The sequence below is a fragment of the Eleutherodactylus coqui genome, chromosome 2 (genome assembly GCF_035609145.1).
Source record: "Eleutherodactylus coqui strain aEleCoq1 chromosome 2, aEleCoq1.hap1, whole genome shotgun sequence".
In the NCBI taxonomy this organism is placed as follows: Eukaryota; Metazoa; Chordata; class Amphibia; order Anura; family Eleutherodactylidae; genus Eleutherodactylus; species Eleutherodactylus coqui.
Window position 1 is genome coordinate 309,640,165 of NC_089838.1, and position 13,367 is coordinate 309,653,531.

The window sequence follows — 13,367 nt, forward strand, 5'->3', positions numbered from 1 at the left end:
TACATCTTGGTTCTGGGGGTTTTGTCCAGACAAGCCAGAGTTAACAGCTCCTGTGCTTTCTATTCTAGGTTAATTACTAGAGATGAGCGAACACCAAAATGTTCGGGTGTTCGTTATTCGGAACGAACTTCCCGCGATGCTCGAGGGTTCGTTTCGAACAACGAACCCCATTGAAGTCAATGGGCGACCAGAGCATTTTTGTATTTCGCCGATGCTCGCTAAGGTTTTCATGTGTGAAAATCTGGGCAATTCAAGAAAGTGATGGGAATGACACAGAAACGGATAGGGCAGGCGAGGGGCTACATGTTGGGCTGCATCTCAAGTTCACAGGTCCCACTATTAAGCCACAATACCGGCAAGAGTGGGCCCCCCCCCCTCCCAACAACTTTTACTTCTGAAAAGCCCTCATTAGCATGGCATACCTTTGCTAAGCACCACACTAGCTACAAAAAAGCACAATCACTGCCTGGATGACACTCCGCTGCCACTTCTCCTGGGTTACATGCTGACCAACCGCCCCCCTCCCCCCCACAGCGCACACCAAAGTGTCCCTGCGCAGCCTTCAGCTGCCCTCATGCCACGCCACACTCATGTCTATTTAGAAGTGCGTCTGCCATGAGGAGGAACCGCAGGCACACACTGCAGAGGGTTGGCATGGCTAGGTAGCGGCCCTCTTTAAAAGGGGCGGGGCGATAGCCCACAATGCTGTACAGAAGCAATGAGAAATAGAATCCTGTGCCACCGCCATCAGGAGCTGCACACGTAGGCATAGCAATGGGGAACCTATGTGCCACACACTATTCATTCTGTCAAGGTGTCTGCATGCCCCAGTTAGACCGGGCTTTTTAATTCATAGACACAGGCAGGTACAACTCCCTATTGTGAAGTCCCTGTCGACCCACAGCATGGGTGGGTGCCAGGAAGCCACCGGCGGTACATAGAAATATCCCATTGCATTGCCCAACACAGCTGAGGTAGTAATGTCGTGCGTAATACAGGTGGGCTTCGGCCCACACTGCATGCCCAAGTCTGACCGGGGTTCTTTACAAGTGGACACATGTAGGTTACACTCCGTGTGCACCTACAGCATGGGTGGCTCCCTGGAACCCACCGGCGGTACATAAAAATATCCCATTGCATTGCCCAACACAGCTGAGGTAGTAATGTCGTGCTTAATGCAGGTGGGCTTCGGCCCACATTGCATGCCCCAGTCAGACTGGGGTTCTTTAGAAGTGGACACATGTAGGTTAAACTCCCTGTGGACCCACTGCCTGGGTGGGTGCCAGGAAGCCACCGGCGGTACATAGAAATATCCCATTGCATTGCCCAACACAGCTGAGGTAGTAATGTCGTGCGTAATACAGGTGGGCTTCGGCCCACACTGCATGCCCCAGTCAGACTGGGGTTCTTTAGAAGTGTACAGATGTATTAAAAACTCCGTGTGCACCTACAGCATGGGTGGCTCCCTGGAACCCACCGGCGGTACATAAAAATATCCCATTGCATTGCCCAACACAGCTGAGGTAACGTCAGCTGTAATGCAGGTGGGCTAAAAATTAATTTGATTACACTGTAGGCGAGGGCCCACAAAAATTGCTGTATCAACAGTACTAATGTACATCCCAAAAATTGGCTATGGCCAGCCAAGAGGGCAGGTGAAACCCATTAATCGCTTTGGTTAATGTGGCTTAAGTGGTAACTAGGCCTGGAGGCAGCCCAGTGTAACGAAAAATTGGTTCAAGTTAAAGTTCCAACGCTTTTAAGCGCATTGAAACTTATAAAAATTGTTCAGAAAAATTATTTGAGTGAGCCTTGTGGCCCTAAGAAAAATTGCCCGTTCAGCGTGATTACGTGAGGTTTCAGGAGGAGGAGCAGGAGGAGGAGGAGGAATATTAGACACAGATTGATGAAGCAGAAATGTCCCCGTTTTGGATGGTGAGAGAGAACGTAGCTTCCATCCGAGGGTGCAGCCTACGTATTGCTTACGTATCGCTGCTGTCCGCTGGTGGAGAACAGAAGTCTGGTGAAATCCAGCCTTTGTTCATCTTGATGAGTGTTAGCCTGTCGGCACTGTCGGTTGACAAGCGGCTACGCTTATCTGTGATGATTCCCCCAGCCGCACTAAACACCCTCACAAGACGCTAGCCGCAGGACAAGCAAGCACCTCCAGGGCATACAGCGCTAGTTCAGGCCACGTGTCCAGCTTCGACACCCAGTAGTTGTAGGGGGCAGAGGCGTCACCAAGGATGGTCGTGCGATCCGCTACGTACTCCCTCACCATCCTTTTACAGTGCTCCCGCCGACTCAGCCGTGACTGGGGAGCGGTGACACAGTCTTGGTGGGGAGCCATAAAGCTGGCCAGGCCCTTAAAGACTGTTGCACTGCCTGGGATGTACATGCTGCTCGATCTACGCACATCCCCTGCTACCTTGCCCTCGGTACTGCGCCTTCTGCCACTACCGCTGTCGGCTGGGAATTTTACCATCAGCTTGTCCGCAAGGGTCCTGTGGTATAGCAACACTCTCGAACCCCTTTCCTCTTCGGGAATCAGAGTGGGCAGGTTATCCTTATACCGTGGATCGAGCAGTGTGTACACCCAGTAATCCGTCGTGGCCAGAATGCGTGCAACGCGAGGGTCACGAGAAAGGCATCCTAACATGAAGTCAGCCATGTGTGCCAGGGTACCTGTACGCAACACATGGCTGTCTTCACTAGGAAGATCACTTTCAGGATCCTCCTCCTCCTCCTCCTCCTCCTCAGGCCATACACGCTGAAAGGATGACAGGCAATCAGCCGGTGTACCGTCAGCAGCGGCCCAAGCTGTCTCTTCCCCCTCCTCCTCATCCTCCTCATGCTCCTCCTCCTCCTCCTGTACGCGCTGAGAAATAGACAGGAGGGTGCCCTGACTATCCAGCGGCATACTGTCTTCCCCCGCCCCCGTTTCCGAGCGCAAAGCAGCTGCCTTTATGGTTTGCAGGGAATTTCTCAAGATGCATAGCAGAGGAATGGTGACGCTAATGATTGTAGCATCGCCGCTCACCACCTGGGTAGACTCCTCAAAATTACCAAGGACATGGCAGATGTCTGCCAACCAGGCCCACTCTTCTGAAAGGAATTGAGGAGGCTGACTCCCACTGCGCCGCCCATGTTGGAGTTGGTATTCGACTATAGCTCTACGTTGTTCATAGAGCCTGGCCAACATGTGGAGCGTAGAGTTCCACCGTGTGGGCACGTCGCACAGCAGTCGGTGCACTGGCAGCTTAAAGTGATGTTGCAGGGTGCGCAGGGTGGCAGCGTCCGTGTGTGACTTGCGAAAATGTGCGCAGAGCCGGCGCGCCTTTACGAGCAGGTCTGACAAGCGTGGGTAGCTTTTCAGAAAGCGCTGAACCACCAAATTAAAGACGTGGGCCAGGCATGGCACGTGCGTGAGGCTGCCGAGCTGCAGAGCCGCCACCAGGTTACGCCCGTTGTCACACACGACCATGCCCGGTTGGAGGCTCAGCGGCGCAAGCCAGCGGTCGGTCTGCTGTGTCAGACCCTGCAGCAGTTCGTGGGCCGTGTGCCTCTTATCGCCTAAGCTGAGTAGTTTCAGCACGGCCTGCTGACGCTTGCCCACCGCTGTGCTGCCACACCGCGCGACACCGACTGCTGGCGACATGCTGCTGCTAACACATCTTGATTGCGAGACAGAGGTTGCGGAGGAGGAGGAGGGTGCTTTAGTGGAGGAAGCATACACCTCCGCAGATACCACCACCGAGCTGGGGCCCGCAATTCTGGGGGTGGGTAGGACGTGAGCGGTCCCAGGCTCTGACTCTGTCCCAGCCTCCACTAAATTCACCCAATGTGCCGTCAGGGAGATGTAGTGGCCCTGCCCGCCTGTGCTTGTCCACGTGTCCGTAGTTAAGTGGACCGTGGCAGTAACCGCGTTGGTGAGGGCGCGTACAATGTTGCGGGAGACGTGGTCGTGCAGGGCTGGGACGGCACATCGGGAAAAGTAGTGGCGACTGGGAACTGAGTAGCGCGGGGCCGCCGCCTCCATGATACTTTTGAAGGACTCCGTTTCCACAACCCTATACGGCAGCATCTCAAGGCTGATGAATTTTGCTATGCGGACGGTTAACGTTTGAGCGTGCGGGTGCGTGGCGGCGTACTTGCGCTTGCGCTCCAACAGTTGCGCAAGCGACGGCTGGACGGTGCGCTGAACTAAACTGCTGGATGGGGCCGAGGACAGCGGAGGTGAGGGTGTGGGTGCAGGCCAGGAGACGGTAGTGCCTGTGTCCTGAGAGGGGGGTTGCATCTCAGTGGCAGGTTGGGGCACAGGGGGAGAGGCAGGGGTGCAAACCGGAGGCGCTGAACGGCCTTCGTCCTACCTTGCGGGGTGCTTGGCCATCATATGTCTGCACATGGTGGTGGTGGTGAGGCTGTTGGTGTTGGCTCCCCGGCTGAGCTTTGCGCGACAAAGGTTGCACACCACTGTTCGTCGGTCGTCAGGCGTCTCTGTGAAAAACTGCCAGACCTTAGAGCACCTCGGCCTCTGCAGGGTGGCATGGCGCGAGGGGGCGCTTTGGGAAACACTTGGTGGATTATTCGGTCTGGCCCTGCCTCTACCCCTGGCCACCGCACTGCCTCTTGCAACCTGCCCTGCTGATGCCCTTGACTCCCCCTCTGAAGACCTGTCCTCCTGAGTAAGCGTTGCACACCAGGTGGGGTCAGTCACCTCATCGTCCTGCTGCTCTTCCTCCGAATCCTCTGTGCGCTGCTCCCTCGGACTTACTGCCCTTACTACTACCTCACTGCAAGACAACTGTGTCTGATCGTCATCGTCCTCCTCACCCACAGAAAGTTGTTGAGACAGTTGGCGGAAGTCCCCAGCCTCTTCCCCCGGACCCCGGGAACTTTCGAATGGTTGGGCATCAGTGACGATAAACTCCTCTGGTGGGAGAGGAACCGCTGCTGCCCAATCTAAGCAGGGGCCCGAGAACAGTTCCTGGGAGTGTTCCCGCTCCTGAGCAGGTGTCATTGTAGTGGAGTGAGGAGGCTGGGAGGAAGGAGGAGCAGCAGACAGAGGATTCGGATTTGCAGCAGTGGACGGCGCAGAACTGCGGGTAGACGATAGGTTGCTCGAAGCACTTTCTGCCATCCAGGACAGGACCTGCTCACACTGCTCATTTTCTAATAACCGTCTCCCGCGTGGACCCATTAATTGGGCGATGAATGTGGGGACACCAGAAACGTGCCTCTCTCCTAATCGCGCAGCAGTCGGCTGCGACACACCGGGATCAGGAGCTCGGCCTGTGCCCACACCCTGACTTGGCCCTCCGCGTCCTCGGCCGCGTCCACGTCCTCTAGGCCTACCCCTACCCCTCAGCATGCTGTATTACCAGTGATTTGATTTCACAGGCAGCTAATAAATTGGCGCAAGACTGCAGGCCAAATATAATTTTTTCCCTTTTTTGAAAACGAAAGGCCCCACTGCCTCTAGTGAATGTATAATCTAAGTTTAATAACTGTGCTGTTTTCCTGCTAATGTGTCACAGAACGTGAGGGTAGCAGAGTTATTAACTGTGGCAGAGCAGGTATTTTTTTTCCCAATTAAGGAAAGCAAATGGCGAAGCCAGGAGTAAAACGTAGCTGGGTGCGTCTGATTTTTACAGGTTGCACACGCAGCCGACACGTGTCCACCGCCCTTAGGACGGACAGAGGCAGGACAAATAGAATTATTTTCCGTTTTTTTGCACCAAAAGGCAGCACTGCGTATATTCTATGAACATGAGAAGTTTAATAACTGTGCTGTTTTCCTGCTAATGTGTCACAGAACGTGAGGGTAGCAGAGTTATTAACTGTGGCAGAGCAGGTATTTTTTTTTCCCAATTAAGGAAAGCAAATGGCGAAGCCAGGAGTAAAACGTAGCTGGGTGCGTATGATTTTTACAGGTTGCACACGCAGCCGACACTTGTCCACCGCCCTTAGGACGGACAGAGGCAGGACAAATAGAATTATTTTCCGTTTTTTTGCACCAAAAGGCAGCACTGCGTATATTCTATGAACATGAGAAGTTTAATAACTGTGCTGTTTTCCTGCTAATGTGTCACAGAACGTGAGGGTAGCAGAGTTATTAACTGTGGCAGAGCAGGTATTTTTTTTCCCAATTAAGGAAAGCAAATGGCGAAGCCAGGAGTAAAATGTAGCTGGGTGCGTCTGATTTTTACAGGTTGCACACGCAGCCGACACGTGTCCACCGCCCTTAGGACGGACAGAGGCAGGACAAATAGAATTATTTTCACTTGTTTTACAAGCAAAAGGCAGCACTGCGTATATTCTATGAATAATAACTGTGTTGTCGCCCTGCCTATACAATTCTTTCCCTGCAGTATCAATGGAGGGTGCAATGCTCTGCAGAGGCGATTTTGAGAAGCAAAAAAAAATGCAGCACAGCTAACAGCAGCCTGGACAGTACTGCACACGGATAAATATGGCCCTAGAAAGGACCGTTGAGGTTCTTGAAGGCTACACTCACTCCTAACACTCTCCCTGCCTATGCAGCACTTCTGTCCCTAATGCCAGGTGCAACGCTCTGCAGAGCCGATTTTGAGAAAAAAAAAAATTGCCACTGCTAACAGCAGCCAACACACAGCTATCAGTGGCCCTAATAAGGACCTTTGGGGGGTCTTGAAGCCTACACTAACTACCAATTCTTTCCCTACAGCAGCTCCGGTACAAACAGCACTGTCCCTCATCTAACTCACACGGCATCTGTGGCGAGCCGCGGGAGGGGCCGACTTTTATGTTCGGGTGACACCTGATCTTCCCAGCCACTCACAGCAGGGGGGTGGTATAGGGCTTGAATGTCACAGGGGGAAGTTGTAATGCCTTCCCTGTCTTTCAATTGGCCAGAAAAGCGCGCTAACGTCTCAGGGAAGGAAGTGAAAGTAACCAGAACTCGTTACGAATAACGAACATCCCGAACACCCTAATATTCGCACGAATATCAAGCTCGGAAGAACACGTTCGCTCATCTCTATTAATTACCCTGCTAGGGTTTGAGAGGTGTGCTGGTGATTGACATGTCTGTCTGCCAATCAGCTTCTCCCGTCTTCCTGTATGAGCCAGCTCTTGCTGACTGGGAGTTGCCGATTATTCTCCAGTTATCCCTGAGCAGTCCTGCTGCTCAGACCTGCTTAGGGATAGACTCTGGTACTTTGTTCCATTCCCTGTGTGTTTTACTCCTGTCCTGCTCCTGTGGAGGTTACCTTGGCTCAATCCAGCTCTGCCTTGGTCCTGTAGTTTTCCTGTCGTGTTGGTTATTCCATCTGCCTAGCCTGTCAGTACTAGTAAGTTGTCCTCTGCATTAGTATGGTAGTTCCTTCCTGTCCTGCCACTAGGCAGTGTGGGGTCAGTGTTGGCCACCTCCAGGAAGGGACATTGACATGGGTGAGAGTCAGGGAGTCCCCCGCCGTGCATACTGGTGCACACGTCTAGTACTGTAACCCCTATAGTTCGGCTTCCACCATCTACACTTGACAGAAACAGCCCTTACAAAAGTGTTAAACGACCTCCTAATGGCCAAATCGAGGGGCGACTACTCCCTACTGATCCTTCTCAATCTCTCCGCAGCATTTGACACTGTTGACCTCAAACTCCCCCTCGTCCCCATTGGACTAAAGGACACTGTTCTCTCCTGGTCCTCCTCCTACCTATCGGACCGCTCCTTCAGCCTCTCCTTTGCTGGCTCTACCTCCTCTCCTCTTCCCCTTGCTGTTGGGGTCCCCCAGGGCTCGGTCCTCGGCCCCCCTTCTCTTCTCCATCTACACAGCCTTTATTGGACAAACCATCAGAAGTTATGGCTTTCAGTACCATCTCTATGCTGACGATACCTAGTTATACACCTTTTCCCATGACATCACAGCAACATTCCTCCAGAATGCCACCGACTGCCTGTCCGCTGTCTCTAACACTATGTCCTCTCTCTACCTAAATCTGAACCTCTCAAAAACTGACCTACTGGTGTTTCCGCCCTCTACTAACTGACCTCATCCTGACCTCTCCATCTGAATGTGTGGCGCCACCATAACTCCCAGACAGCACGTCTGCTATCTTGGGGTTATATTCAACCCCGACCGTTTCTTTATCCCCCATATCCAATCTCTCGCCTGAGCATGTTAGCTGCACCTCAAGAACATTGCAAGAAACCGCCCCTTTCTCACTGTGGACATGCTAAAAATGCTCACTGTTGCCCTCATCCACTCTTGGCTCGATTATTGCACCTCACTGCTGATCGGCCTCCCCTGCACCAGACTCTTTCCCTTCTAATCTATCCTGAATGCGGCAGCCAGGCTCATCTTCCTGTCCATCCGCTACTCGGCTGCCTTTGCCCTTTGGCAGTCACTGCACTGGCTGCCCGTCAAATATAGAATTCAATTCAAACTCACTACCTTCATCCATAAAGCTCTCTATGGCACCACGCCGCCCTACATTGCTTCCCTCATCCACCACCAAGCCCGTGCCCTCTGCTCCGCTAACAAAATCAGATTAAAGGGGTTGTCTCGCGAAAGCAAGTGGGGTTCAGCACTTCTGTATGGCCATATTAATGCACTTTGTAATATACATCGTGCATTAAATATGAGCCATACAGAAGTTATTCACTTACCTTTCCTGCGCTGGCGTCCCCGTCTCCATGGCTCCGTCTAACTTCAGCGTCTAATCGCCGGATTAGACGCGCTTGCGCAGAAGGGTCTTCTGCCTTCAGGTCTGCCCGGCAGCAGCGGTGTTCTGGCTCCGCCCCCTTCTACGCGTCATCGCGTAGCTCCGCCCCATCATGTGTGCCGATTCCAGCCTCCTGATTATCTGCAGTATGTAAGCTCGTTGGAGCAGAACCCTCACCCCTACTGTTTCCATCAATCGATTACTACATGTAACAGTGTTTTTTGTATCTTTGTTTTTGTATCTGTTCTCCCCTGTTTTGTAAGCACTGCGGAATATTCTGGTGCTATATGAATAAAGATTATTACTATTATTATTAATTACCTTGCAGCACCTCCACAGGGCGCTCCAATCCCGAACTACCCTGCCGCCCGTCACATCACATCAATGAGAGCAGAACTATAAAGCAGTCCATAAATCATAGTCTCTAATAGTGTGCATAGTACTATCTCGTTGGACTACTCTTATGCAATTCCTACAGCTTTTGTTATTCACAGGTCCACAGTGCTGTCATCTTCTTTGGCTTCCCTGCGAGAAGGCAAACTGCACTTCCTTCCTGATGGTCTGTAATTTTTGGCTCCTGGATCATCGGGCCCTCTTGATGACAACACTTATGTGCTACTCCTTTAGTATGGGGACAGTGTTCTGGTCAGCCCCTTTCATGGCCACCGCTACATCCCTGCCACTTTCTCTTATTGGGTCCCATTGCTTTCAGACTGCTCTCTTTTTCTGTGCCCGGTCTGCTCTATCGCCTTCTGGAGCTGTGATGCTGCTTCCCTCTTTTTATAGTGGGCTCTTGTGGCGCTAAAGTTTCCTAGGTTTGGGGAGAGCAGGGCCTAGCCCAGCATTATTCCCTCTAACATGGGGCCAGATCTTCTGAGCTAGTCGCGTCACCACTCACATCATCAAAGGGGCGTGACCCTTCCCTCTTCAGCCTCATTGAGGTTACGGCAAAATGTTGCTATGCAGTATGCTACAACATGCTGGCAGCGAGCGTCTGACATCAGCATTGTATAATACTCACCATCTTCTCCCCTTCCTGGGCGTGGCACTGCCTGGTGGGAGGGGGATTCCTATACAGCGCTACAGCAATGTTCAGACTGGCGCTGGCAAACGCCATTCTCCTCTCTCCCAATTCACCCCTGCTAACCCAGTGTCAGACTGGAGGGGGTAGGGCTGTGGCGCTTGGACACTTGTGACAGCAGTTGTATGCCGCTGCATGAAGTAAGGGAGAACACTTCAGCTCTTTTGGATACATAAGTGGTGTAGATAAATCCAGAGTACTTACTTTTTGGTGCCAACAGAGATTGACGTCAGTATGAGGAATGGAGGGCTACGTCTATAGGACAAATTCTAGTAGGTACCATCCAAACTAAATAACTATAGAAACCACAAAAGACCTCATTACAGCACAAACGTGAGCTTGGGCTCCCTCCTTACAGAATTATCAGTGGAAAACTATAAGTAACAAACTATCGTATCACCATGTATTGTTTCAAATGACCATGCCCGTTGGTGGTGGACCACATGTCCACTATGTCATAAGCCATAAGAACTATGACTATAGCTACTGTATTGCTATGTAGGTAGACAGCTTTGACGTTACTGCAGCTTTACTTTCTTTGTCAAGGGCTTCAGTTATTATCTTGAATTATTCAATGGGTGTGGAGACACGATACTTGCTTTATTCCACCTGGAAGTGACTTGCAGCCAACTTATAATGCAAATAATCTTGTAAAAGGTTGAGATTATTCTGTTTTTCACAATAAAATTCCAATAATCTGCTCAATTTAAGACCATCCGGCTGCCTAAATATGAAGCATTCAGGACCCTGGACAGTGGAGTGCGTTGGACCTCAATTGCAGGGGTCCAAGAAAAAGCAAATTCTTTTGACTTAAAAGGAACCTGGCATCACCTGTGAGTCCAATCAACCAAGTTATGAGGATCAAAGATGATTTTGACAGAGCGTCCAGGAAGATATGTTTTTTATACTCAGCGGATGCCTTGTTTCAATGCTGTGTCCCCAAGAAGTCAGCACACACCAGCAGCTTGACTTCTTCTGCGCACGTATCTCTCATTCATCTCAGCGGGCGATGCACATGTAGGGGTGTACAGTGTTTCTACTTAGGGAACAAAGTGACCACCCAGAGGATCCAGCCTGTTAGAGGCAAGTGAACATAGCTAGGCTCTGCCTCCTCCCCAAGCACAGGAGAAAGTGTTTGGCGCCACAGGCATACTATTAAAAAGTAGGAGCTGCATCACAGCTCTAATGAAACCCAGAATAGGCGCAGCTCCAAAAGACAGAGAGTAGAGCAGGTGCAGGAGATCCAAACAACAAATGTGGTGGTGGCCCATAACAGGCTGGGGAGGGGAGACAGAGAGAGGGTGCAAGGAGCCATGGTACAAGCACCGGATGGCACATTTAGTAGAAGCCTCCTAGAAACAGCAGACATAGTGAGAGAGGCTGCAGAGCACATGGTGGCGGCCATTGAGAACTGTGACCATGGAGCTGTCCCCAGGCTGGGGAAGCAGCACAGGAGGAGGTCACTAGAATAGCTCTGGTGATCACGGGGCAGATGCTGAGGACACTGAAAGAGCCTGATGACCAGGTCCACTGGCGACACCGGCATAGGTTTTTGCTATAATGTAGGCCAGTTTTTGGTGTACATTACAGTAAATGTGTTGTAACCTGTCTACTTTTTGAAAAAGAGGCAAAGTCTATCGTAAAAACCCAGGAAATCGCAATTTTGGAAAGTGTACTACAATTGCGACTTTTCTACGCCAGAAAAATGGCAAACAAAAGATAATACATTTACACCTATGTTTTACTCTGTTCTGTTACAGAGAAAAAAAGGGGACAGATTTCTTGAGGGCAGGTGTTTTACATGCCAGTCTTGGGTGAATGAAATTAAAGTAAGATGTATCAAATGTATTTAGAGCATGAAGACTCATCACATTTGTCGCATCTCGGGCGGCCTGTGCGCCATCTGTTGAAATTTTCCGCAAGTGAAACCTGTCATAGATTTCTGCTATAATTCACATCAATTTCCGATGTAAATTATAGTGAATTTGATGGGCTGTGGGTGGCCACGCCCAGGAGTGTAACTATAGAGGATGCAGGGGATGCAGTTGCATGCGTGCCCAGGAGCCTTGAGGGGCCCATAAGGCCTCTCTTCTCCATATAGGGAGCCCAGTACTATGAATAAAGCATTATAGTTGGGGGTCTTGTTACAGGTTTTGCATTGGGGCCCGTGAGCTTCAAGTTACGCATCTGGCCACGCCCCTCTACCAAGACTCAGACACTTTTTAAAAAATGTCAAAAGCAGTGGAAAATGCAAAGAAGTTGCAATTTTTTATTCCTTATGCCAAATTTCTGGCATAAACTGTTTTATGTATTGCGCCCATAGAATTAAACAGACCGAACCATGGAAGAAGTGTCCCCTCTGACTTTTGCCCAACTGGCTCGGCCTGATTCACGGGTCTCTCCCTATTTCCATGAGAGCGAAGGATCAGCGATGTTGAAATCTAACATGCCTAAAAGTATCTCTTCCTAACATACACATAACAGTTGGCTGGCCGAAATTGGTGGGTGCAGATGAATATTGCACTTTGTGTATGGACATCTGTAGTGCTAAAGTTGGTTGTCTGAGGTATACAAAAAATATATGGAGGGTAGAGAATGATTAAAATTAAAAAACAATTCATGCTCAGCACTCTGTCCCCCCCCCCCCCCCCCCCCACCTCGATCCAGCGCTGCCACCCGTCTTTACTGCTGGAATTTGTTTTGATTGGCTGCGACATTCTGTATACACAACCAATCACTGGCCTCGGTGGTATGTACAGTTATGTCACTGTTGCAGTTTGCCTATAGAGATCGGTGATGAGGATGGGAGCAGTAACCATAATAATTTTTGTAATTGTCTGTCGACATAGCTGTGTGAGGGCTCATCGTTTGCGGAATGTCCTGTAGTTTCTATTTGCACTTTTTTGGAGCCCATGTGACTTTTTACTACATTTTTTCTAGGAGATAGGATGATGCAATTTTTTTTGCCCCCATATGGGACTTGCACTTGAGTTGTACTACATTATACTGTGACCTGGCAGGCAGTTTATCAAGTTACGCCACAGTCTTGGTTTCATAGGCAATCTGCATTACCAGCCATGGAAGACTTCTAAGGAAACCGAATAGCATCTCATGATCTAATCTCAGTGTTGCTTTAAAGATAATCCCCCATCTACCTTTAGTCCTGTAAACTAAGTTTACGGCCTGAAAGTAGGTGACCTGCTGAGTCCAGGGATGTAAGTGTTACACTTACCCCCACCGTAATTTCCCCAGTGGCAGCATTTAAAGCCGCCACTCCATGGCTTGTAATTTTACAATGGCGGATTCTACTTGGCAGCGCCGCTCAATGCACTAGTTTAGCTTTTAAGGTTAAACAAAGGTAACAGATTCCCTTTAAAGGAGTATTTGGATATTTATGAAGGGGTTTCCAAGCCTGGTGGGAATTGACGGCTTATAGAGCTCTGGCTCTGGGTCAGGCCAGATTGCGCCAATCGGTGGCCATGTCAAGAAATGGGCCTGCCTGCACGGAGTACAGTGGAGCGTGTAGGTCACCATTGTGTACTCAGATAAAAATAACATGTTGCAGTAATTTCAAGGGTTTAAT